At 39.2% G+C, this 23,949-nt stretch overlaps 1 long non-coding RNA gene across 2 annotated transcripts; it reads left to right on the forward strand.

Annotated features, from left to right (window-relative positions):
• Positions 1–527: 527 nt before the first annotated feature.
• On the forward strand, positions 528–22,064 carry LOC122549577. 2 transcript variants are annotated; one of them, XR_006311588.1, is made up of 5 exons: positions 528–563; positions 3,519–3,591; positions 17,742–17,972; positions 20,393–20,530; positions 21,707–22,064. It is a non-coding gene; the product is annotated as an uncharacterized LOC122549577 (long non-coding RNA). The 2 variants fall into 2 exon arrangements; XR_006311589.1 differs by lacking the exon at positions 20,393–20,530.
• Positions 22,065–23,949: the final 1,885 nt, after the last annotated feature.

Genomic DNA, 23,949 nt, shown 5'->3' on the forward strand with positions numbered 1-23,949 from the left:
ACCATAAAACATGCCTGCCATGGGTGAGGAATGGCCAGATGGGTGAATACAGGTTGTTTGTTCATGGAACTTACTTCAGGAAGAATTGGAGCACATTAAATTGGTTAATCCCAGAAAAAGGGGATCACAATGAGAAATAAAGCTGTACTGTTGCAGGTAAATCTTATGCTTCCCACACTGTTCATTCTAACTGATTGAAGAGAAGGGAGGTTATGTTAAATCTGCAATGAAACTTGATTATTTCATGCAACATACAGTTCTGGTTGACAGAATATTTGAAAAAGAGGCACACAGAGGGGGCAGACAAGATATGTGTGGTTATGCACATCAGGAGAGGATTGACAGGTTGGATTTTGTTCCCCTTGAAAAAGGAAAGCTAAGGGGTGAGCTTTTACAGTGTCAAAATAATGAATTAACATTATGAATTATAACATTTCTTCATAACTTTAAGAGGTGATACATTGAAGTTGAAATGTTAACTCTGTTTCTCTCTCCTCAGATTCTGCCAGACCTCTTGAGAATTTCCAGCACTTTGTGTTTTTATTTCACATTTCAAACAGTATGTATCCTTTTGTTAAAAGTTATGGATTTTTTGCTAGAATAATACAGAAAAAAGGCAGAATCAGTCTGAGTGACTAGGTATGGAGAGACATGTAGCAGAATCAGATGAGAAGTGCAGCAAGGCTTATTTTGACATAGGGAGTATCTCCCTCTATCTTTTATGTTTTTCACAAGTGGTGTGCCGAAATTCTCACTAGGCAGTGAAGAGTTGCCAATTGACAGTCATTACTAATTGTTAAACACCTTGTTTACAGCCCATCTCACCTCATTAATATTCAGCCTCTAACTTTGTCAAACTCGCTAAACAATCTCAGAGTCAGCAACTGGCAGATTTAGCTTGATTGATACCTGCCCTGACCAGCTTCCATGTTGGAAACCAGGCAATCTCAGTGTACAGTCTGTGGGCATTGGCCAAATACACCTCACATTCATAGACTTTGGCATCCAATGTGCCATTCTCTAACAATTTTCCTGGCACATCTCCAATTCACTTACAAAGTGCTTTTACTTGAATGCTGAATCACAGGCTATACTGGTAACTATCAGTATAATGCTGCAGCAAGGACATTGCTTTGAGGGGCACACAACCAGCTCCAGTCCATGAGTGGAGTCCACCTCTGGACTTTCATGGTGCTCACCTCATTCTGAGCCTACAATGATCCTCCCAGTATTCCTGCATGGCTTTAGATTGCCTTTTTGTGTTTCATTCCCTCAACCAGAAATATCAGATTCACAACAGTGCTGTCTTACTTTTCTGTTTAGCATAGATATAAGCCAGGAAGCTTGTCATAGCTGTCGGGACGCCTCTGTTAAATTGGGTGATGGCCTTCCTTCAGAGGTTCCTGGCAAAGTAAGACAAAGGCAGCATCCATTACCAGTCCAGACCTTGCTCACTGCGATCAGAGTCAGGATCCTATACTCATAAATGGAGAGAAGCTAAATGACAGGCAGCACACCAATCTTGTTTGCTGTTTCTGCCCTGTTCTGAGCTGCTTATGCCGTCTCCATCATCATGCATATGTGGGACTTGATGTCACATCTGGTGCCGAGACACAACCATTTAACCTCTAAGTGCTGCCATTGATACTCTGTCTATTATAAAGAACATCTATGTCCATCAGTAGATGTAGTCCTTCAAGACCCTCTGCAGCAATGGTCCCTAGCTGAGAGTTCTTTTCCCCCTCCTCTTCTCCCTCTTCCAGTAATTTATGTTGCTCTGTGGAGCCTCTAACTGTTAACCCATTTATGGTCAATGTCTTGAGGTAGCCTGATTAAGCCATAATTAAGCCATAATAATTAAGCCATAACTCAAAGCAGCTAGATTATGTGCAAGTTTGTACGTATTCAAAACGTACTTCAGCATTAGCTAAACCACTCCCTGTGGATTATTGAAACATCTACCAGAAACAGAGAAGTCCCCAAATGTGTAGAATTGCAGATGAAGCAAAAATAGATAATCCAGCAAATAACTTTTATGTAGTTGATGATCTCGAGGAGGGCACTTTCACCTTCACCCACTTTCTCCCTCACCCAACTGGCACCCCCTCACGCACCTGGCATTCTACTGCCTCATTCACCAGTCACCTTATCCCCACTCCCACTTACATGACACAATTACCTTTCCTTAGTAGCTATTAAAGTGGTTTTGGATCTTTTAAAACTTGTTAGTTGTTGGAATGCAGCAGCTATCGTTGTAAATAGGGAGCATGCTTTGAGAATGATCCACTGGACTGCTTCTGTTATTTTGGATCCTGCATCGGATGTCCAGCAGGAAATGTCCAGGAGAAATCAATGGGCAATTTTATTTTCTGCTCTCCACAAATAGGAAGATTTGGATCTTCAATCATAAATGCATAAAATCCCTCTTGGGAGATTTTTCTTTTTCAAGGAAGAGGCTTGCTGATGTCTTCTCAGTATGGTGAACTGGAATAAATTATACTATGTGATCCAATGCATCTACAAAAGTTTAAGAGCAATAGACTGCAAAGTTGAAAAATATTCAAGGAATAGTGAGAATAACATGGGAGAGGTGAGTACTATTGAGCTTGGAAAGATCGCGAGGGAGTCTTAATCTGGTGACACATTTGGAGACATGAGGAAAATTCAAGAATTCAAATGGTAGAGGTCATTTTCACCCCTCTCCAGGAATCATTTGAGCAGTGGGTGCAGCTTTTCTTGCCAATGAGCCTAATATTGAGAAAAAGAGCCTCTGGTTCGGATAGTCCCCACGCCTGCTGCAGGGAAGACATCTCGATAAAGCTGGCAAACTCTGCATTGAGACTGTTGGCTGATATGGGCATTCTCCCAGTAGTGAAATGGCAGTTAAGCTTTAAATTTGCCAGTAATTGGGGCCTTATGTGTCTTAATTGACTGGTCATCTCACCACTGAGAGAGTTACCCATTGATGTTAATTGCATCCCACCAAATGTGGATCCCCATCACACCCCTTTTATTGCCTCCATCTTCTGTCATAATGGGAGATCAGAATGCTAAAGCTGTGGCAATGACCCATACACAGACACACTCAAGGAAAGCACAGTTGAAAGAGAACAGTGCACTTTCACAAGTTCGGGAAACATATGTTGTGGACCCGAAGTAAAGATGTCTTCACTCCGAAGTATAATTTCGTTGAATTTAGCAGCTGAACCGACAGGCCAAAGTCATTTTCAAGAGTTCTGTTAAAGAGATGGACTTTCTTTACGTTACAAAGTTGTTGCTTTATAATCTTGGTACCTTAGAAGGCCAGTTTTCTTTATTGATGGAACCTCTAGAAGCCTAATTTGTTTCCCAAAGATTTGACTTTTTTTTATTGTTGGCAGCTGAGATACAATCAACTTCTCTGATAACTGCCTCTGAGCCTTTGATGGAGGATGCATTTTGGGGAGACTGAAGAATTTTAAACTTTATGTTGCTGTCTAAAATCATGTTTCTGATGAATTCCTTAAGCATTGCAACAGAGAAGAGAAGGAAGAGTCGGGGAGCCACAACACATGTTTGCTTTATGTTGCTGGTTACCACAAGTCATGGAGGGTAGGTGCCATATACCAAGTTGACTAACATTGTTACAAGCTTTAGCTGGGACTATGAACAACATATTCAGATCCTGATGTTGTCTTCTGCACTTTTCTTGTAATTGTCCTGTTGAAAACACCATAATGGCTATCCCAACATCAACCCTAAAACCACATTGTAATTCTAGGAAGATATCATCTCTAGAGGATAGTTTAATAGAATCTCTTTAAGGATGTTTTCTGCAATTGGAGAAGACTGAATTACCAATACTTGCTCCAAGATGGTTTTAGGATTGGTTGTGGCACTGTTGTTATGGTCTTTGCAGGTTGATATCACCATTGACGAGTATAAATTGAATTGCTCTGGCAAGGAAGGCATTGGTGTCTTGTGTCAGGAGGCTGCCTATTATAGAAATCTATAAGAAACTCATGCTGTCCATCTCCAACTCTGGCCTTTTATAAACCCCAATTTTCCATTGGTGGGTGTCCCTTCCTCTGCCATGAATCATAGATTCTGTAATTGTCTCTCAAAACCACCTCACATCTATATCTCTCACCTCCTTTAAGGTGCTCTTCAAAACCTCTGGCAAATTTTCTGATCACCAGTCTTAATATCATTTTATGCAGCTCAGTTCAACTTGTATTTGATCATGCCATCCTGTGAGGTTTGACTATGTTAATGATGCTATATAAATGCATGTTGTTGTTGCAGTTGAAAAACCAGCAATTATCTGGTATAGCAGGTATGCTCTGTGGCTCTTAGGAATGAGCCTGTGGCAGGACGGATATCTTGACTCATTTCATGAGAGAACAGTCCATGTGTAGGCGTTAGGTGCTGATCCGGGTGTATTAATGAACAAAGGTTTTCCAACAGTTTGACTTGCTTCCTTTGATCAAATCTATGATACTCTGTCCTCATAGATTCTATCAACCATAGAGTCTAGATGGGTCCAGGGTATGGGGACAGAGATATAGAGGGAGTAAGCATTGTGAAAGGAGGGTGTATAGATGGAGGGTGAGGAACTGAGGATGGGGGCTTGAGGAGAGCACTGATGGAGGAGGGTAGAGAGGGTGATGGGGGGAGCAGGGACACCATCCTAATCTGCCCATTAGCCCCATCCTTGCTTCTGCAATCCCCACACTCCATCCTCACTTCTCCTTCCCCCATTCTCCCCATTCTCTCCATCAATCCCATTTACTTGTGTCCTTCCATCACATCATCTGTCACCACTTATGCCTACTTCCCTGATGCCCATCCCCTATCCTACCTGTACCCCCATTCATCTCCTCCATTCACACCCTCCCCTACCCCCCATCCCTTGCCCACTCCCATCGTCCTCATCCACCACTGCTCCCGAGTGAACACGGTTTCAGTAGCATGGACCAATCTTAAAGCTCTATCCATTTAAAAGAGCATGTGCTGGCTTTGGTAAATACAGTGTGTGAATTTTTGTTTATTGATAATATCATTGTTGGTTAGGCCCAGCATTTATTGCCCATCCCTAATAACCAGAGGGTAATTAAGAGTCAACCACATTGCTGTGGGTCAGGACTCACATGTCGGCTAGACTGGTAAAAATGAGTTTCTTTCCCCAAATGACATCACTGAACCTGATGGGGTTTCGTTTCCCAACAACCAGCAATAGATTGACAGTCATCATTAGATTCTAAAGTCCATATTTACAGTGTATTCAAATTTCACCATTTGCTGTGGCGGGATTATGAAACCCAGGTTACCAGAGTTTCAGGGTTACTAGACCAGCAATAATACCACTAGGCCATCATTTCCCCCTAGTTTCAGCAGAGGATAGTGTATAATGTGAATAGATATGGCCCTAAAGTTTAAAATTATGCTGTTATGATGTCAGAGGTGTAACTGGGCATGTGTAGGTGGGTCATGGCAGTCACATTTGTGTTGGGAACGTGCACTCCAAGTTTCTGAATTGATCGAATGTGCTTTTCCTCTATCTCCCACACCTCTGTCCAATGAGAATAGAGATTCTTTCACCCTCCTCTGTTAATCAGGAAACTCTGTCCCCATTGTGCACTTTAACTGGTGTAGACCTCACTGCCATTGCTCCTCTCAGATCCCTGGGATGTTAACGAAACCTGGTTTAAATCACCTGGAAAATGTCACCAATGATTTAATATCACTTTCTTGTTGATAATGATGCGACCATGTGTTAATTTCATTGAAGAGCCATAACATCTTCACTATTGTGTTCAAACATAGTAATAAAGTAACCACTTCCTTCAACCTTACACAATGATACTCTCAAGCAAGTACGAGATCCCTTTAATGCCATATCATGAATAATGAAGCACTGGCCTGTTTCCTATTACAGATAAGTCATTACCGTGTATTACATCAAATAGAAACATATCCAACAGGCTGTCTGAAAAGTGCTAAATGTGTGGGATTTAGACACACCAACATGATACAGCTGGGAGCTGGGAATTGGGTGCTTCATGATGTTCTTATGCTTGACCTTCTGAGTGAAAGCACTGAACCATATGCAAAAGTACCACTATGTATATACACATTATTTACATTGAATTTTGGACCTTAGATTTCAAGGTAACCAAGTATATTAAAGCAAAAAATTACTAATTCTGGAAATGTTCCGTGAAAAAGGGGCGGTAAATGCTAGGATTAAGAGCTAGGACTATCAATGAAGATGCTGATATGGACACGGTTTATCTCCAGTAGATTCTGTGGTTATTATGTTAACTGAAGTTTGTGACTCCAGTCAAAACAATTTGCTTTCGGAGTTAGATAATGTCTCAGTTGTACAGCCACTTTCATATCCACAAAAAATATTTTTATCCATAATCAGTGAGAGTGAAACTCTGGTGACCATTCCTGATAGGACTTTGGGATGCAAGAAAGGGAGGAATAAGGAAAGTCAAAAAGATGGAATAGTCTGAATTTATGTAATGCCTTTCACAACTTCAGGACAACGCAAAGCACGATATCACCAATGTTGCACATTTGAAGTTTGGGTCGCTGTAAATTATAAAAGATTTGGCAGAGAGTTATTATTCAACAAATTTCCACAAACTACAATGTAATAATTGTTCTGTTATGTCTCACAGTTCTAACATGTCAGTGTGCCTTTAAGAGGCATGTGCATGATATCATCACTGCATCATAGCATGTGACCTAAGGGTATAAAGATGCCATATTACCTTGGATCACTTGAAGAATGATATCCTATTGGAAGCATGTTTCTCTGTTGTAACCTAAAAGCTTAATATTAGCCCAAACACCTCTGTGACCAGAAAACATAATTATATGTAATTGTTAGATGTAAATAAATGCCTGTTGGAATCTTCAACACTATATTATACATGCCCAGTTTCTTATAGGAGATAACATAAACATCACTGCTTCAAGTAAAACATCATGTTGGAGGCAAGCACACACCAATAATGACCAGAAAATCTACTTTGCTGATGATGTTAGATGGAAACCGGGGAGGACTACCTTGCTCTTCAAAGCACTGCTGCGGGATCACAACCAGTGGATTACATACCATTGTGTGAACTGGTGTTAATCCATGATCATAACCTTCTAAAGAGGAGAAAGGGCTAATGTAAAGTGTCTCAGAAGATGTCAGAAATGCTGATAATAACTCTGCTCCTGTTAAACAAATGGAAATAGATCGAATGCTAGTACATAGCTGAGAATAGACTCAGTTGGAACACCTTTATAGATGCTATCACCACTTTGTGCGGAATCGCACAGCCCTTTTTCCCACCCCTGTTCCTTTATTTCTTAAAAGAATTGTTTTGCCAATTCAGTGAGTGTTTAAATGTTTACATGCCATGATTGTAAAATACTCACACAGACAGATTTCCTTGTAATTTGTTCTTTTTAAAAAAAATATTTATTGTACTTAATAGTAAGTCTAAATAAAAATAATAAAAAACACAATGATTCTCTGTTAGACACATGAGTAAATTTCAAAGTGGCAGGATATGTTAAGTCATTTGTTTTAGCATCTAATAAAAGTCACTGGAGATTGATGTCTTGGATGGTCTCGGACTAAGCTTGCTGGTCTCTGGATTTGGAGTTGAGACAATTTAAAGATATTGACACTTTTTAAAATTTCTTCTGGAGACAGCAGCTGCTGGATTGATTCTTTAAACATTGCCTATGAAATGTGAATTGACAAATAATAGGCTAGGCTTGAGCTACAGGATGCTCAGACAGAAAGAAATTCAGGAGTCTTGTTTCAGCATCTCCCCTTCTTTGTCCTGTGGCTTTGAGCAAAAGCAGTTTCTTAAACACAAAAGAGAGGGTTACTTGACTTATCATATGATCCCCGCTCACCAGCTGACCAGTCACCCAAACATAGACATTGGATTTTAATTCCAAGTCCATGGTTTAGACGTGCTTAGATTTTGGCTTGTCAAGTTCCTTTCTCAGCCAGAATCCATTTCCTGAACTGATTATTTGTAATGTGTGTGCTTCACTACAAGTATATAGATGTTTTGTATATGGGTGAGGAGATGTTTGATTTGCCTCCCTCCCCCCCCCCAACGCACACACACACACACACACACAGTGATAATGTCTGATGGGGTTTTATAAACAGGCTGATTCCATTTTGATGGCTTTGGCCAGTGTGATAAAATATTCCATCATATTAGTAGTCTTTGCTTTAATTTACTGAAAATTCTATTTATCCATCTTTTAAAACTTAACCAGTGGTTCTCAGCCAACTAAATGCAAAACACCATTTTGATAATAAGTGTGGATTTATAACAACATGTGGAGCACTATCAGTTGAGAAGCAATCTGTCCTCATTCTCCTCTCAATGGTCCTAATCACATCCTAAGTCCTGACAACCAGCCATTACGTTCTAATTCTGAGTCTCAGCATCAGTACAAAACCTAGCCTCAAATGCTGGCAGTCTTACATCAATAACTCCAGTATCTTTACTGCAACTGTTTACATACTGTCTTTGACAACCTGCTGATCATTTACCATCATATAGCCTACATAATCCAACATGCCATCTGATGGTGATCAAAGATCTAAGATCAAACTATTGATCAAAGATCAAACTATTCTGAGTCTCTTATGGTAGAGATTGCCCTCCTATCATGGTTCTCCCCTTCATCCTGGGATGAAATGACTTTGTTATAGGCCACATATTAGCTTGTATTGGTTTTGGGAACAGGATTTTAATTGTCAGCCAGTAACTGGGGAACTAGCCTAATTCAGAGAAACAGAAGAATCCTTAAATCCCTGAATGTCAACTGAGTTTCCTTTGACATATAGTTCTATTAACTTTGCAGTCTGTTGACATGGATTTCTTCCAAACATGTCTCTCCAGTTCTGCCAGTCTTCATTCAATGCCTTTACATTGGTAGACTGGTCCGAATCTCCCGTAGAGCAGAAAAAGGTTTGCAGATGCACCGCAACAATATGACATTTTACCAGATGTTTGCAAGGCAATGCGCTCTACTATTTTCCCGTCCATCTGCCACACATCTTAGCAGAGGATGTGTGGAATCTCCATATGTGTTTGATGTTTAGTTAGCATCCTTCCTTTAATGGTAAGACCCTTGAAGTAATCATCTGGTTGCTGTACAGGCATGGCTGACATTTCTTAACCCTCCACTCAGCGACATCAGGCTTCAATTGCACATCTGTATTGGCTAGTTTCCTAGTGCTCCATAGCTTGCCACGTGTCAATTTTACATCTGAGCTAATGTGTGACCCTCCCTTATCCCATAAGTGTATGTCTCTAAGCTGAAGAGTTCAAGGGAAAGGGTGAATGATGGGGCGGTTGATTTGGCAGCAGTGCTGTTGGAGTTACAGTGAAATTAGACATCTTGATTATCATTTTCCTTCTCCTCTATTTCCTGGTTTCAAACCTCTGGAGGATAAGACAGAAATTTAACGTGGGCCTGCAGGACTAGTACACTATATTAAATAGCTTCTCTACGGGTCTCTTTTGTAGAAATTGATAGATGACAGATTGAAAAATAGAGAGAAACATATAATAATAGGTCCACATGATTACAAATCCATTGACTTCCATGAGTCTATTCCCAAATGCCAGGTCAGAGCTGATTTCATTGACTGACAGGGAATTTCTTTTAGATGAATTAATGTCCAAATATCTGTTCTGTCTCACTCAATGGTTTGGCATTCCTTGGCATGTGTTGTGTTTTCCTGCTGAAGAAATGCATTGTACAAATTTGCTGAAGCAGTCTTTGAATCCTGAGATTACAATCTGTCAGGATTCATGACATGGAATAAATTAATATTGGGCAAAAGGAAGAGATCCTTTGTTGAATGAAGACAACTGACATAAGTGATACAGTCACACAGCAACTGAGTAAAAATGTCATATCATCAAATCAAAGGTTTATACTGTACAGAAGGAAGTCATTCAGCCCATCAAACTTATGACAAACAAGGCATTTCTTGAACAGCACAGCATTACAATTGAAATTGCCTTTCTGTTTCTCAGTTAACTTTCTTGTTATTCAAATAGCAACTCACAAAGCTTTGCTCAACTTCTGAGGTCATTAGAACTATTTCAATGCACACTGTCATCCAAATAGCCTTCTGCTATTGCAAAAAATGGTTTCTTCCTGAGTATTTTGACAACAATAACCTCCTTGTTCTGATTACAGAGCAATCTGAACACTAGTTTTGCTTTCTTTCAAGTTCTCAAGGTTGCCACTGCATCCCCTGCTATTCCTCTATCAAATAGATATTGAGTTTTTGGGATTGTTGAAGCATTTAGCCTCTCCGAGGAAAATGGAAAGGCCAGTTAGTTAGTGAACACTTGGAATGGCTCTTATGTTAAGCCACGTTTGGCAAGTTTTATTAGAATTATGGTTATAGGGGACTGTCCTGTCAGGAGCATAGACAGGAGATTCTGTGGCATTGTGCATAAATTTTGAATGATTTGTTACTTTCCTCATGCTAGGATTAAGGACGTCCCTAAAGGTTTCAAGCATATTGTTAAAGGTGAGTTTGAGAAGCTAGATATTATTGTATGGATTGGTAGGAATGACACTTTTAGGGAAAAGATTAAAGCAGTACAGAGTGAATTTAAGAGGTTAGTTAGATTATTAGAAAATAAAACCTTATAAGTAGTATTATCCTCTTCAAATCATTTAACAAATTTATCTCTTTCAGGAGAAGGTTAGGTCCTGTCCCAGAATTTTCCACTATAATTAGCCTATTCTTAACTAGAGTTAGTTCAGCCTAAGGTTCATCCAGTTAATTCAATAACGACACTAGGTGCTTATCCATACCAAGGAAGCATCTTTGGACTCAAACATTAGCTCTGTTTTTCTCTCCACAAGTGCTGTCATTCATGCTGAGTTTCTCCAGCTCTTTTTTTTAGTTCAGGTTTCCAGCATTTGCAGTATTTTGCATTTATTAGATACTCAGATGCTTGGAGTCCCCTGACTCCCTTGGCCTTCTATCTCAACTGTGTGAGCTAAAAGCTTGTGAGGGACTCCATGGGCTGGCACAGCCCATAACCTTGTCCCGCAAATGTTCCACAATTTAACCAAACTCATTTTCCTCAGGCCGAAGTTGGCCAAACAGCTGTGGGCTGTCATTCACTCCCTGTGCTAAAATCCTTCGAAATGGTCGTCAACTGTCTTAAAAAACAGAGATCAGATTTCTCTGCAATTTGTCTGAGGCAATCTTTGAATTCCTCTGTAGAAGCCCTGACTGATCAGACAAGCCGCTGTGTGAGATTTATAAGGCACTGCTGACTACCTCAGAGCCTTGGAGGCCTCTCTCCCAGAAGGTCTGCAATTGAACCTTCACCGATCATTCCTTTCTTGTGCCGTGTGAAATAATACTCGAGGAATGCCAAGGCAGGTGAAAGTTAGCCTGCAGCTGGCAATCCAAAACTAAACAGGTGGAACATCAAAGCTGTGCATGGGTTGTAGCACAATTACTACTGTTCTGTTTCCCTGAGGTAAATCTTGTTCTAAACTATTTCACCTTGATGTTCAAATCTTGGAAATTCCTCACATATTTCTAAATCCATGCTATAATCTATGACATGCACTTTTTCTTTTTTTTAAATAACTGCATTGCCAAACACTGTTTTGGGGTTAAAGAGCCATTAAGTCGTTTCATTCTCTCTCATTTGAACATGTGTTGTAAGAAAAAGTCAGTTCCTAACTTTATTTTCGGTTGTCTGTGTACAATTACAGCAAAAATAAAAAAAATTCTCTTAACCATACTGTAAGCTTCAGCACCATAATATGACTGGGAGGCCTGCATTTTTAATAGCATCAACTTTCCCACTGTAACTGTAAAGAGGCTTGTACACCCAGAGAGAAAAAGAAAAGGAATGGAAATTTCATCTTTGGGACCCCACCTTTGACCAAATTATTATTTTGAGCCATTGTAATCAAGCAGTACGTTTGTATTTCAATGACTAAAGTGATCATTATCCGTAAGTTTGATTCAGTGTCAGCCCTTTTGATTGGAAGGAGACAGACCAAATTAATATTTAAAAGGTAGCTCAAGAAAACAAAATCACCCAGGGAAGCCACTCTGTTACCCAGTGCTGAGGCAGCAATGGCTAGTCTGCATTGGCTGAAATATATAGAGAGGTACAGAAAGAATATTAGGAAGAGGGATGAAAATAAATAAGAAACAGGAGTGTGAATACCTAGCTTTGTACAAAGTTGTCATATATCTTTGAACTCAATTTCAAATCTTCATATTTCTGTCTTCTTGTGAATCTGAACTGTGATTATTGTCCAGCATTGTAATGCGCAGCATTAGTGCATATAATAAGTGCATATTGACCATGTACTGAGGCCCCAGTGCTGGAGATTTATTGTGCAGGGGCCTTGCTGAACTTGTTTAGCAAAACACTGTCCCTGTATTGTTCAATGTCTGCCATTCAATAAATGGGCTTTGTCACAAGAACTTGTTCACAACTTCCTGTAACTTCAGATGAAGAAGGGTCACTGGACTCAAAACGTTAATTCTATTTCTCTCCCCACAGATGTTGCCAGACCTGCTGAGTTTCTCTAGCAATTTCTGTTTTGTTTCAGACCTTCAGCATCACAATTCTTCGGTTTATTTAAAAAAGTGATTACTTCTGCTTCCCATTCCATGATCCAAAAGATATTAGTTGATAGACCTTGCTTTCAGTGGAGTGCTGAGATGGAAAGCCAGGCAATAGATGCATCAATCATGTCATCATAGGCCTTCAGCACAGATGGTTTCAACCAGCTTGAGGATTTTTGGGAGTTGGTGGATATGTGGGTGAGTGATGATTCCCAGGTCAGGAAGCAAGGGAATGGGGTGTTGGGGTTGCATGGATGATTCCAATTATGATGTTCCATTTAACTGAATGTCACTAAGATATGCATGTGATAGCCTTTGCCAGATATGTGTAAAGTATACTGCTGCATTGTACCATAGGTCAGAGGCTGAGGTCCCAATTGTTGTGCCAGTAACACACAACAAAGACCAAGCATGGTTGGTTCTGGCCTATTCTTAGATGTTCTTGGAAGAAAAAAAGTGTTGACTGGAGTTACTTCGAATATATATCAGGTTGAGATCATGCTTTTATCTCTGGCCATCCTTGTAGATGTAGAATTATTTTTGTCATTGACATTGTTGAGCTGGAAAATACCCAGTAAGAACATAGGATATAGGAGTAGACACAATTCTGCTTGGCCATTCAATGGGATCATGGTTGATCTAACAATCTGTAACTCACTTGTGTTATTCCACAAACCTTGATACCCTTAAGGATTAGAAATCTGTTGATCTCAGCCTTGAATATACTTAATATCACAGCCCTCTGTAATAAAGAATACCACAAATTTACCACCCTCTGACAGAAACAAATTCCTCCTCATCTCTGCTTTCAATGGGTGACTCCTTAATTTGAGATGATACCCTCTGGTCCTAGACTCTCCCACAAGGGAAACAAACTCTCCACGTCAATCCTGTCAGCCCTATAAGGATCTTGTATGTTTCAAAAAAGTCACCTCATTTTTATGAATTCCAGTGAGTAGAAACCCAATTCAACCTCTCCTCATAAGGAAATCCCTCTGTACCCAGGATCTGCCTCATGAACCTTCTCTGCACTGCCTCCAATACCTGTATAACTTTCCTTTGATATGGGGAACAAAAGTATTTGTAGCATTCCAGCTGTGTTCTGACTAATGTCTTGTATAGTTTTAGGAAGATGTAACTGCACTCCATTCCCTTTGAAATAAAGGTTAATAAGTCATTTGCCTTTCTGATTACCTTCTGAACTTGTCGGTTAGCTTTTTGAGAAGAAAGCACAAGGACCCTGAAATTCTTTTGTAGCTTTCTGCTGTTCTTCACCATTTAAATAATGAACATCACTTCTGTTCTTACTGTCAATGTTTCTAACCTCACATTTTCCCACATTATATTCCATGTGCCAAGTTTTTGCCCACTCATTAACCTGTCTATATCCTTCTGTCCACTCTATATACTTGCTTTTCTACTTATTTTTAATGTCCATCTGCAAACTTGGTTCCTCTTCTATCATCTAATTACTTAATATAACTTATAAATAATTGTGGCCCTGCATTGATCATTATGGTGGTCAACTATTTACGGGTTGCCATCATGAAAATGCCCCCCTTATCCCAACCCTCTGTCTTCTATTAGTTAGCCAATTCTCTATCCATATTAACATACTGCCCACAAAAGCCATAGCCTCTAATCTAATTGAGTAGCTTAACAGGTGGCATCTTATCATGTGCATTTTGGAAATCCAACTATATTATATCTATCAGCTCCTCTTTATCCATCCTGCTTGTTACCTCCTGAAAGAACTGTAATAAATGTGTTTGGTATTATTTCCAGTTCATGAGCTTTGCTAACATGACTTGGTTACATTATGCATTTTTAAATGTTTTGCTATTTCATCTTTAATAAACTAATACTTTCTCAATGACAAAAGTCATGACAGAAGTTTTAGAGGGATTCAGTGTCAGATACCATGTGCAGCAGTAGTCCAGTTCGATGATCAGGTGGATTAATTTTCCTTCAGAAAAATCTTTCATTTCAACAGCAGCAGGTTTTGTCTTACTCTAGTGAATTATTTGGTGAAGAAGACCAAGTTGAAAATTTCTTCAGACCATTTGCCAAATGTGTTGGTCCTGCCAATGACTGTAGCAACAATCTACCATTTCTCATATACCCTTTGTAATATTTCAGGTTCATTCATTGCTCCTTTCAGAGACTATCTTAGATTATCAGTCAGCATTTTACAACTGAAATTGAAATCTAGTTAGTTGCTCGTATTTCCAAATGTAACATTTCTGAATGCAGATTCAGAAACATTTCATGAGATTAGACTAGATACAAGTAGTTGTTTGCTTCATATACAAGCAAGTTAGTAAATATAAAAGGTAACAGTCAATCTCAGTTCTGTTCTCTATAATCAGGCGCGCCAACATCCCTTTTGTAAGCTTCTTGTCTACATTTCCCCTTCCTCCAGGTAATATGAAAACTATTCTGTATTTTAGTTTCCAGTTCCCAGCAATACGTCAAAGATTTTCATTCACAACCTTTCCCTTAGAACTTGAATTTAATTTAGGCTTTTCCCCAGCCTTTGACCAGAAGAAGCAATGAACTATGATCCCTGACACTTTGTCCCATTCCTGAATTCACCAGCAGTCCTCAAACTGAAGCGATGATCCTCTCTTATCACAATCTTCAATCAATTCACACATGAGTAGTGTAATTTTCAATAGAATTATGGTCAATAACCTTTGGTAATCTGGGGCAACATACCAATGTGCCTCAGTGATTGTGCATATCTCATCAATCCTGGTTTCTTTTGATGTTCAGCTTCTGTCCATCTCAGAGCAGTGGCCTGTAGCTTTTTACTGGGTTCACTTTTCTTTTATATAAGAAGCTTAAAAGTGTGTCCCTTCTAAATTCATTCCACAGAGAGGTGGTTAAAAAGAAAACGGACATTTAATGAGAAATGAAACTCGATTTTTCAGTCTGCTATCAGGAACCCATCTGGAATCCACCACTGTGATCAGGAATCATTTTGCATGCCAGCTCCACGCTGGTTTTGTTTTGCTGATAGGATGTTATTTTCATCTACAATACCCTTACTGAGGCTGGGGTGAACTCAGCCCCTAATTATAGATTCTGGGTGCTGGTTGGAGATGGGCACTGGCTCTGGAGTGCATTGATCAAGGCAGATGGCAGTCATGGTTGGACTTGTTGATCTCTTGCATTTTGGAGCAGGCAGGATGTTAGAGGGCTATCAGCCTCACAACAATTACAAGTGGCCAAATAATTATACGGCACATGGTGCATTTGCTCAAGCAATCGTTACTTTGTGCCAATGCTTCATCACCTCAGCTTCAAAAATCAGTTCTTACTTTCAACATTTTAATTCTGCAGCAACATTAGATTATAGGTCCCTGCAGTGTTCATGACAGGTTTGCAGTAACGTTCACCAGGCTGTTATTTTTACCCATGTGCCCCTCTGCAGCATCTCCTCAGAAGCATGTTAATAAGCTCTTCCCTGAGTTTAATGGCCAGTTAATTGGAGGCAAGCAGTTTGTAGTATCCCAGCACCAACACCATCCCCAGTCCCTTCAATCCAGATGTACTTTGAAACTTGCAGCTCGTTCCAGAGGCATTGGAAGACCGATAAGTCACCCGAGAATGCTACTTTCAAAGTATGTCGAAGCCAACCTTGCCCGCAAGGATGTTTGAAAATCCAGGCCATGGTCATTGGCAGTGCAGCTTAATGAGTGACAGCAAGTTGGTTTTCACCTGATTTTTAAAAAATCTCTTGCACCTGGTTGAATAGAAGAATAACTGCGATATGAAAGCAAATGCTAATTCATATCCCTCATTTTGTGGCCCCGCTGACGACCAATTCTACCTGCACAAGTTACCTGAATATTACTTTAACATTCTTGTGAGTGAAGGTGCAGTTTCTGTTTCTATTGGGAGTTATGGATTATGCAGGTCTGATAAATAAACATGCTGAATGGATACTGTTTAACTTCATTTTATTGTCAAGGACAATCTCAGAGTTCCAAACTAATACACTAAATCTGATCCCTGTAGTCAATTTTGAGGTAAGGACTGTGGAGGGGTGCACAAGCTGTAAACCACTAAGATCTCAGCTCTAGGGAGTCCAGGTTCAAGTTCCAAAGAGTCTCTGTGAGACAACTGAAGAATGCTGTCAGGAGAGGGTTGAGATGGGTGGTAATTGGTGAGTCTTGAGTCAAATGTAGGCCAGACCATGTAAGGAAAACTGTATCCTTCCCTCAAGGATATTAGTGAACCAAATAGATTTTATGGTCATCATTATCATTTAATTCCAGATTTATTTTATTGAATTCAAATTTCACCGTCAGACGTAGTGAGGTTCAAAGCAGGTCACCCAAACATTCAGGGAAGGACATTGCCATCCTTACCTGATCTGGTCTACATGTGACTCCAGACCCACAACAATGTGGTTGACTCTTAACTCCCCTCTGGGCAATTAGGGATGGGCAATAAATGCTGCCTAGCCAACGACGTCCTCATCCTGTGAATGAATAAACAAAAATAATTACCTGGGTTTCTGGGTTACTAGTCCAATGACAATATCATGTGGCCATTGCCTCCTCAAATTAAGTAGTTATTTTTAAAAAAGACTTATGATGGTTTATTGTTTATATTTTGAACATCAACCGACTAGTTTATGATATCAGAAGATTGTTATTTAGGGGTCAGAATTGCTATTATGACATCAGAGATGGTGGACATCTTGAATGTTAGTCAGTTACCATCTGACTGAGAAACATCCTCTGTTGCATTGTAATGCTGGTATATAGATGGGCTAGTCAGCTTTTAAATTCAATTCAGTGTTTGGATACCTTCTTGCGTTGCCTCTTTCATTATAACAGCAGACTTCTCTGGTGTTACTCACAGTGCCTTGGACATCTCTTCACTTGTGGCTCAGACAGTATCAACAGTGCTCTTGATTGCTACATTTTCTGTTTGGGGAATCTTTTCAGTTGTTACCTTCAGTTTGTGAACCGTCTGTTTGCCTGCTATGGTTATTGTGTAGGGAATCTTATTAACTGTTACCTCCGGTGCATATGCAGTCTCCTTGATTCTTACTTTCACTGTCTTGCTTGTCTAGTCCACTGTTACCTCCATACATACAGCAATCTAAACAATGATTGATCCTGTTTAATGTCATGCTCGAAGAACTGGGAAACGACCTACAAGGTTTGCTGTATACTTCTCTGCAGCTGCTACAAGATAGGCATGTCTTAACAACAATAACAGCCTTTACCGAGAGTTTCTACCCCTGAGCTAACCATTCAGAACAGAAGAAAATATGTGTTTGCAGTTACTAATTACAAAGCAGGTAATTTCAATTTCCTTTCATCTGAATGTTATTACATATCCAGTGCTATTTTATATATCTTCCAAATGTTTATTTTGCCATCGGTTACTTCTGTGTCTTTGCTTTCATTGTATCTGGAGTATTGTTATTAAGAAACCAATAATCCTTTAAAATAGGCATTAATTTACAAGTTGAAAATGTGTTGCTGGAAAAGCGCAGCAGGTCAGGCAGCATCCAAGGAGCAGGAGAATCGATGTTTCGGGCATGAGCCCTTCTTTGTGCCCGAAATGTCGATTCTCCTGTTCCTTGGATGCTGCCTGACCTGCTGCGCTTTTCCAGCAACACATTTTCAGCTCTGATCTCCAGCATCTGCAGCCCTCACTTTCTCCCATTAATTTATAAGTGCCTACCTCAAAAGATTGCATGTCAAGGTTTAATATTTTCAGACTTTTACTGTAACAATCACACTAAAATGAACAGCAGCTAAACATTACTTAATAGGCAACTAATAAATTACAGAAAACGTATTCATTATTAGCAGTCTATCATAACAGAAACTATCACACTATGTTTAGGTAGTATACGGCACTCTTAGGAGGAATACAGCCTTGTGTTTGCAGTATGCGTCGCCTCCTAGCTTTAAGAGGATTCCTTCTCCCTACTCCACCTATATGAATCTTTGGTTTTTTCTTCGCTCACTCAATCCCTTGAGCATAACCAAATGGTGTCTATTGCAAGTTAACTGTTGATGACAGTGTGGCCTTTAACTCTTTCCAAATTTTGTTTCCTCTTGCTTTGCTTGGTGTTTAACCCAAAAACATCTATTTTCCTTCATGTGATGACTTCCATGGCCATTTAGTCTCTCTATTTTGCCAACATCTCAAGAACATTGCACATCTAATTGGGTACTGCACTGAAAATTGTGAGCAATTTAAATGCCAGAATCAACAATCTGCTTTGTAGACGAGAGCTATAGTTTAGCAACTCTGTCCTAACTGACTTGCAGGCTTAACTAGCCTTGATCTTGTAGACTACTCATTTCTGGTCCTCTATTTTGAACTCTAGCAAGGAAAACAGCCACCTTAATTATAAATATTTGTAAGTTGTATGAAACTAAATGTGGCTATCTCCTTAATTTGTCAAAATATTTGCAAAGATTGGATAAAAAAAAAGTCATTAAAGACTTCTTGTGACAAACTTTGCCACCAGTTTTAATAAGTTTATTACACTGCATCCATCTGTAAGATTGATAGATGAACTTCTGATAAGAATTATTATATGAGTGTCTTTATTCATTCGTGGGATGTAGGTATCACTGGTTAGGCCAATATTTATGGCCCTTCATTAATTCCCCAGTGGGCAGTAAAGAGTCAAACACGTTGCTATGGGGCTAGAGTCACATGTAGGCCAGACCAGGTAAGGATGGAAGATTAACTTCGCTAAAGAAAATTAGTGAGCCAGATGGGTTTTGATAACAACCGATAATTTTCACATGGTTGCCATTAGGTTAACTATTAACTTCAGGTTTTTATTAAATGATGAGTTTTGAATTTATTGTCCCAGAACATTAGTCTGGGTTGTATTTCAGCTAAAAAATTCCATCTTTCTTTTCTCTCTCTTTTGAAAAAAGCAAATTCCTCCTTTGTGTGATACCTTTGGCAAAAAAAAAATCCTGTGCAGCTTTATCGGGTTCCATCATGCAGTGTTTAAGAATAGTCTGCTGCATAAAAATGTAGCTAACAAGTTGTTATATATTTTAATTCTATGTCCTGTGCTACTTCAATTTGCAAAATATTTATGATCTTGCTCCCTCTTATTCAAGCTAATACATTTAGAAATGCTTCAAGCTTTGTTGGCAAACTATTTCAACCAAATCCAGCTGAAGTGATTTTATTTGTCTTTAAAATGGTTGTGCCATAAGCTTCACAGTCAATCTGTATCTTGTTTTTATAAAAATGTCATTACTCACTGATCATTAGCTTATGTCAGTTAATAGTGTAGTTTCTTTTTCCATTAACCTATCTTAAGAATAGGTTGTGCTGAAGAAGGCTCTTCAACATCCATTTTACCTCATTCTTCAGATATACCAACATTTCCTTACACCAGCACCTTGCTGTTTATTTAATGAGACTTGGCCTTAACCACTTCCTGATAACTCATTCAAATTGCAGTTGACCCTCAGCATTAAGAAAGACTTCCTGACATCTGTCCTAAATTGACCTTGTGTAGCCCTGAATCCATGCCCTCCGTCCTGCTGCTGGAATATCTAAAACATAATTCCAGCTTTAGTCTCTGTATCCATTAAGTAGCTTCCATAGCTTTGCTCTTTTTGCAATAACATATTTTGATGTATAAGAACCATATAGTTTAGAGCATTCTGATTTTTTTCTTTTGACATTGAAAACCAACTTAGCTGCTCTCTTTTTTTATTGTCTCTTCAGCCTTATGGCCCTTTGCATAGAAGTAACAGGAACTACACTTGAGTTGCTATCTGATCATATACACAATGCACAAAGCACAATACATCATGCACAATGAACACTGAATGTGGAACATTTGAAGATGGATCACCTTTAAAGGTCAGCAATCCTCATCCAATTCCTTTGCAGGGATTTTGATTGTAAGGTTCTAGTTGTGATAGTCATGCTCTACCCACAATCCCTGTGTTCCTAAAGCGTACTTCTTAAAAAGCCTGATATTGACACTAACTTTGACTTCAACAGTAATATTGGGTTCCAATATGCTCTGGCAGTTTAGTTCAAAAATAAAATAGTATTAATTAAGTGTGACAAATTCCACAGAGACAGTTGAGCACAAACATTTGCATCATATTCAATTGTTGATCTGCACATGGTTCTACAATGTTTCTGAAGGAGAAATGTTAATTGACTAATTGTCCTTAAAAAGATTAAACAAACATGGTCTACAACAATAACACTTCCAACTAATATATTAAAACATTTCATGACACTTAACAAAGGAATGATGAGATAAAAATGGATGTGAAGTTTAAGAAATAGATACGATGAGAATGACTAATAGCATGGGCGAATGAATGGGATTTAAGGAGACCTTTAAAAAGAAGAAGGAGAGGTGTTTTTGATAAATTCATTTCAGAGGGTGTTTCCTTGTGTCAGGAAGATCAAGTGATCAGCATATGATAGTTACCAAGAAATCAAAATTCAGAAAGAACTTCTTTCATCCACAGAGTGGTGACAATGTAAATCTTTGCCACCCTGTGAGTTATGTACAACTGAAGGTAGTCCATACCATATTAAATAAACACTTTTTATAAGATTGTCCAGTCCAACCCTTCTGAGTAACCTGACAAAATGACCCTAAATAATGATACATAACACTTTGCTGGTATTTTACACCATCAGTTTCTTAGTAAATTAAACATTCTTGAGTATTTCAAAGTTTTCAAAGGATAGCTAATGAATTTATGCTGAAACAAGAAGTTTAGTGTGAAGGGCCTCCTTTGAAAGGTCACAAACAGGTCCAACCATTACAGCATGACAATGATGTTGATCTGGCAACACAAACAGATACATGAGCAGAACCATTTTCTAACCAATTTTTTTTTCAGATCAGCATAAAATATTGCAGAAACTTGACTTGCTCTGTGATGAAAATTCTGTTTCTCTTTCTTTTCCCTTCCTGGTTCACCTGATTTCTGAAGAATTATGCTGGTTAACATAGAACTCCATTGCCAGCATTTTTGAGCATTGAACTTTTGTTATCTTCTTTTCCAGATGTCAGCGATCCAGCAATGGTCTGGGCTTTCCAGACCCATTGTTATAAGGGCTGTGATGGCAGGTTTGGGATATCAGCTGACTGGACCAGAGCAGTTACTACCAAGAAACATCCTGCAATTTTGAATTGGGCTTTCAAGAGGCACCAGCTATAATGAATAAATACCCAACACCCACGTTAAAACACTAGTTATGTTTACTTCTACACATACTTAGCAATTTAATGAATTTATTAATATGAGTCAATTCCTCTTTTCATGATCACAAGAGCCTAGACATCAATTTAGGCAATATTAGTGAATAAATTTTAACTCATGCCTTTCTCATTATTTTAGAATCATGGAGATGTATAGCACAGAAACAGATCCTTCAATCCAACTCGTCCATGCTGACCAGATATCCCAACCTGACGTAGTCCCACCTGCCAGCATCCAGCCCATATCCCTCCAAACCCTTCCTATTCGTGTATCCATCCAGATGCCTTTTAAATGCTGCAATTGTACCAGTCTCCACCATATCCTTTGGCAGCCCATTCCACACATGCACCACCCTCTGCGTAAAAACGTTGCCCTTAGGTCTCTTATATACCTTACCCTCTCACCCTAAACCTATGCCCTCTAGTTCTGGACACCCCACCCCAGGGAACAGACCTCGTCTATTTACCCTATCCATGTCCTTCATGATCTTATAAACCTCTATAAGCTCATCCCTCAGTCTCTGACGCTCCAGAGAAAACAGTCCCAGCCCATTCAACCTCTCTCCATAGCTCAAATCCTCCAACCCTGGCAACATCCTAGTAAATCTTTCAAGTTTCACAACATTGAAAGACCAGAATTCCAAAAGTGGCCTAACCAACATGCAACATGACCTCCCAACTCCTGTACTCAACACTCTGACCAATAAAGGAAAGTATACCAAACACTTTCTTTACTTCCTATCGATCTGCAACTCTACTTTCAAGGAGCTATAAATCTGCACTTGAAGGTCTCTTTGTTCAGCAACATTCCCTAGGATCTGGTATGGTATTAACTCATAATTTTAAATTGATTAATATCTCTGCTAAAATAATTGAAAAAGAATATCACTTATAGTCGCTAGTAGCATCAACAGTTATTTCTAAGCATGGATCACAAAGTGGTAAAGGCTTTCTAGCGTATTGATTACATTCTTACAAATTATATGCCCTACTTGTTCCCAGTTACAACAGCCAATTGTTTGTTAAATGAAACATTTGTCCCAGCTTCAACCATCTTTCCTGGCAACTTTTGCTAGCTTTCTGGGATGAATCTATCCCTTCAATATTCCTGGCAAAGATCATGCATATTCATTGATAAATCTAATAGGTGCCTAGTCATAGGTTTACTAATTGCCACAAATGTTTGATTTCTCATTCTGTGTTTCTGCACTCACAACACTGCACTAGAAGCATCATAGATCAAACACACACTTCTCGGTAAAAAAAAAACCCTTCATTTCTATCCTCAAAGCACCCTTCACAATTCTGGGTCTCTAAACACCCTAACTTAAGAGGAAACAACCATTAAAAATTGCATTGCCAACTGGTTATAGTGCAGCGATATAAAATGTGAGCACGTGCCACATACTGCAGTATTGTCCGACTGCATCAGTAGAGTGAGGAACAGATTATATTAATATTTAATGTCTGTGACCATTGACCAGTTCTGACAACAGGTTATTGACTTGAAATAATAACTCTGTTTTCAGCTGCTCATGGTTGGTCCCTCACCTGCTAAGTATTTCCGTGGTTATCTACTTTTGTTTTATATTTCCAGCATCCATAGTGTCTTATTTATATTGTGCTGCTGTACAGTATTCAGATCAGATATAATTTCAGGTCTGTGACCAGTTCACCAATTTTATCCAAGATATAACTGTTGGCATAACAAACCCAAGGGGATAGCAGGCATCAGCCACTGGAGTTGGCCATAATATGTATGAGTGTTGTTTTAGGATAGGAACGAAATCAGTCATTGGTCAGTGCCCAGGTTTACACAGAGGAAGAATGCCCTCTCTGGATACAGTACTGACAGGTTAGCTGTCAACTCCAACTATATCCCAGCATAAACTACTATCATCAAGAGTGAAGGAATTTCTTTCCATAAAGCAGAGGAAGAGAAAAAAAGAAAATTCACTATGCAAATTACTTTCTGAGCTTGTGCAAACAATCACATCTAAAAGCATTCTTATTAGGAATCTATTCACTATACCAGTAGTCTGTCCCT

Source organism: Chiloscyllium plagiosum, chromosome 4, assembly GCF_004010195.1.
Source record: "Chiloscyllium plagiosum isolate BGI_BamShark_2017 chromosome 4, ASM401019v2, whole genome shotgun sequence".
NCBI classification, from domain to species: Eukaryota; Metazoa; Chordata; class Chondrichthyes; order Orectolobiformes; family Hemiscylliidae; genus Chiloscyllium; species Chiloscyllium plagiosum.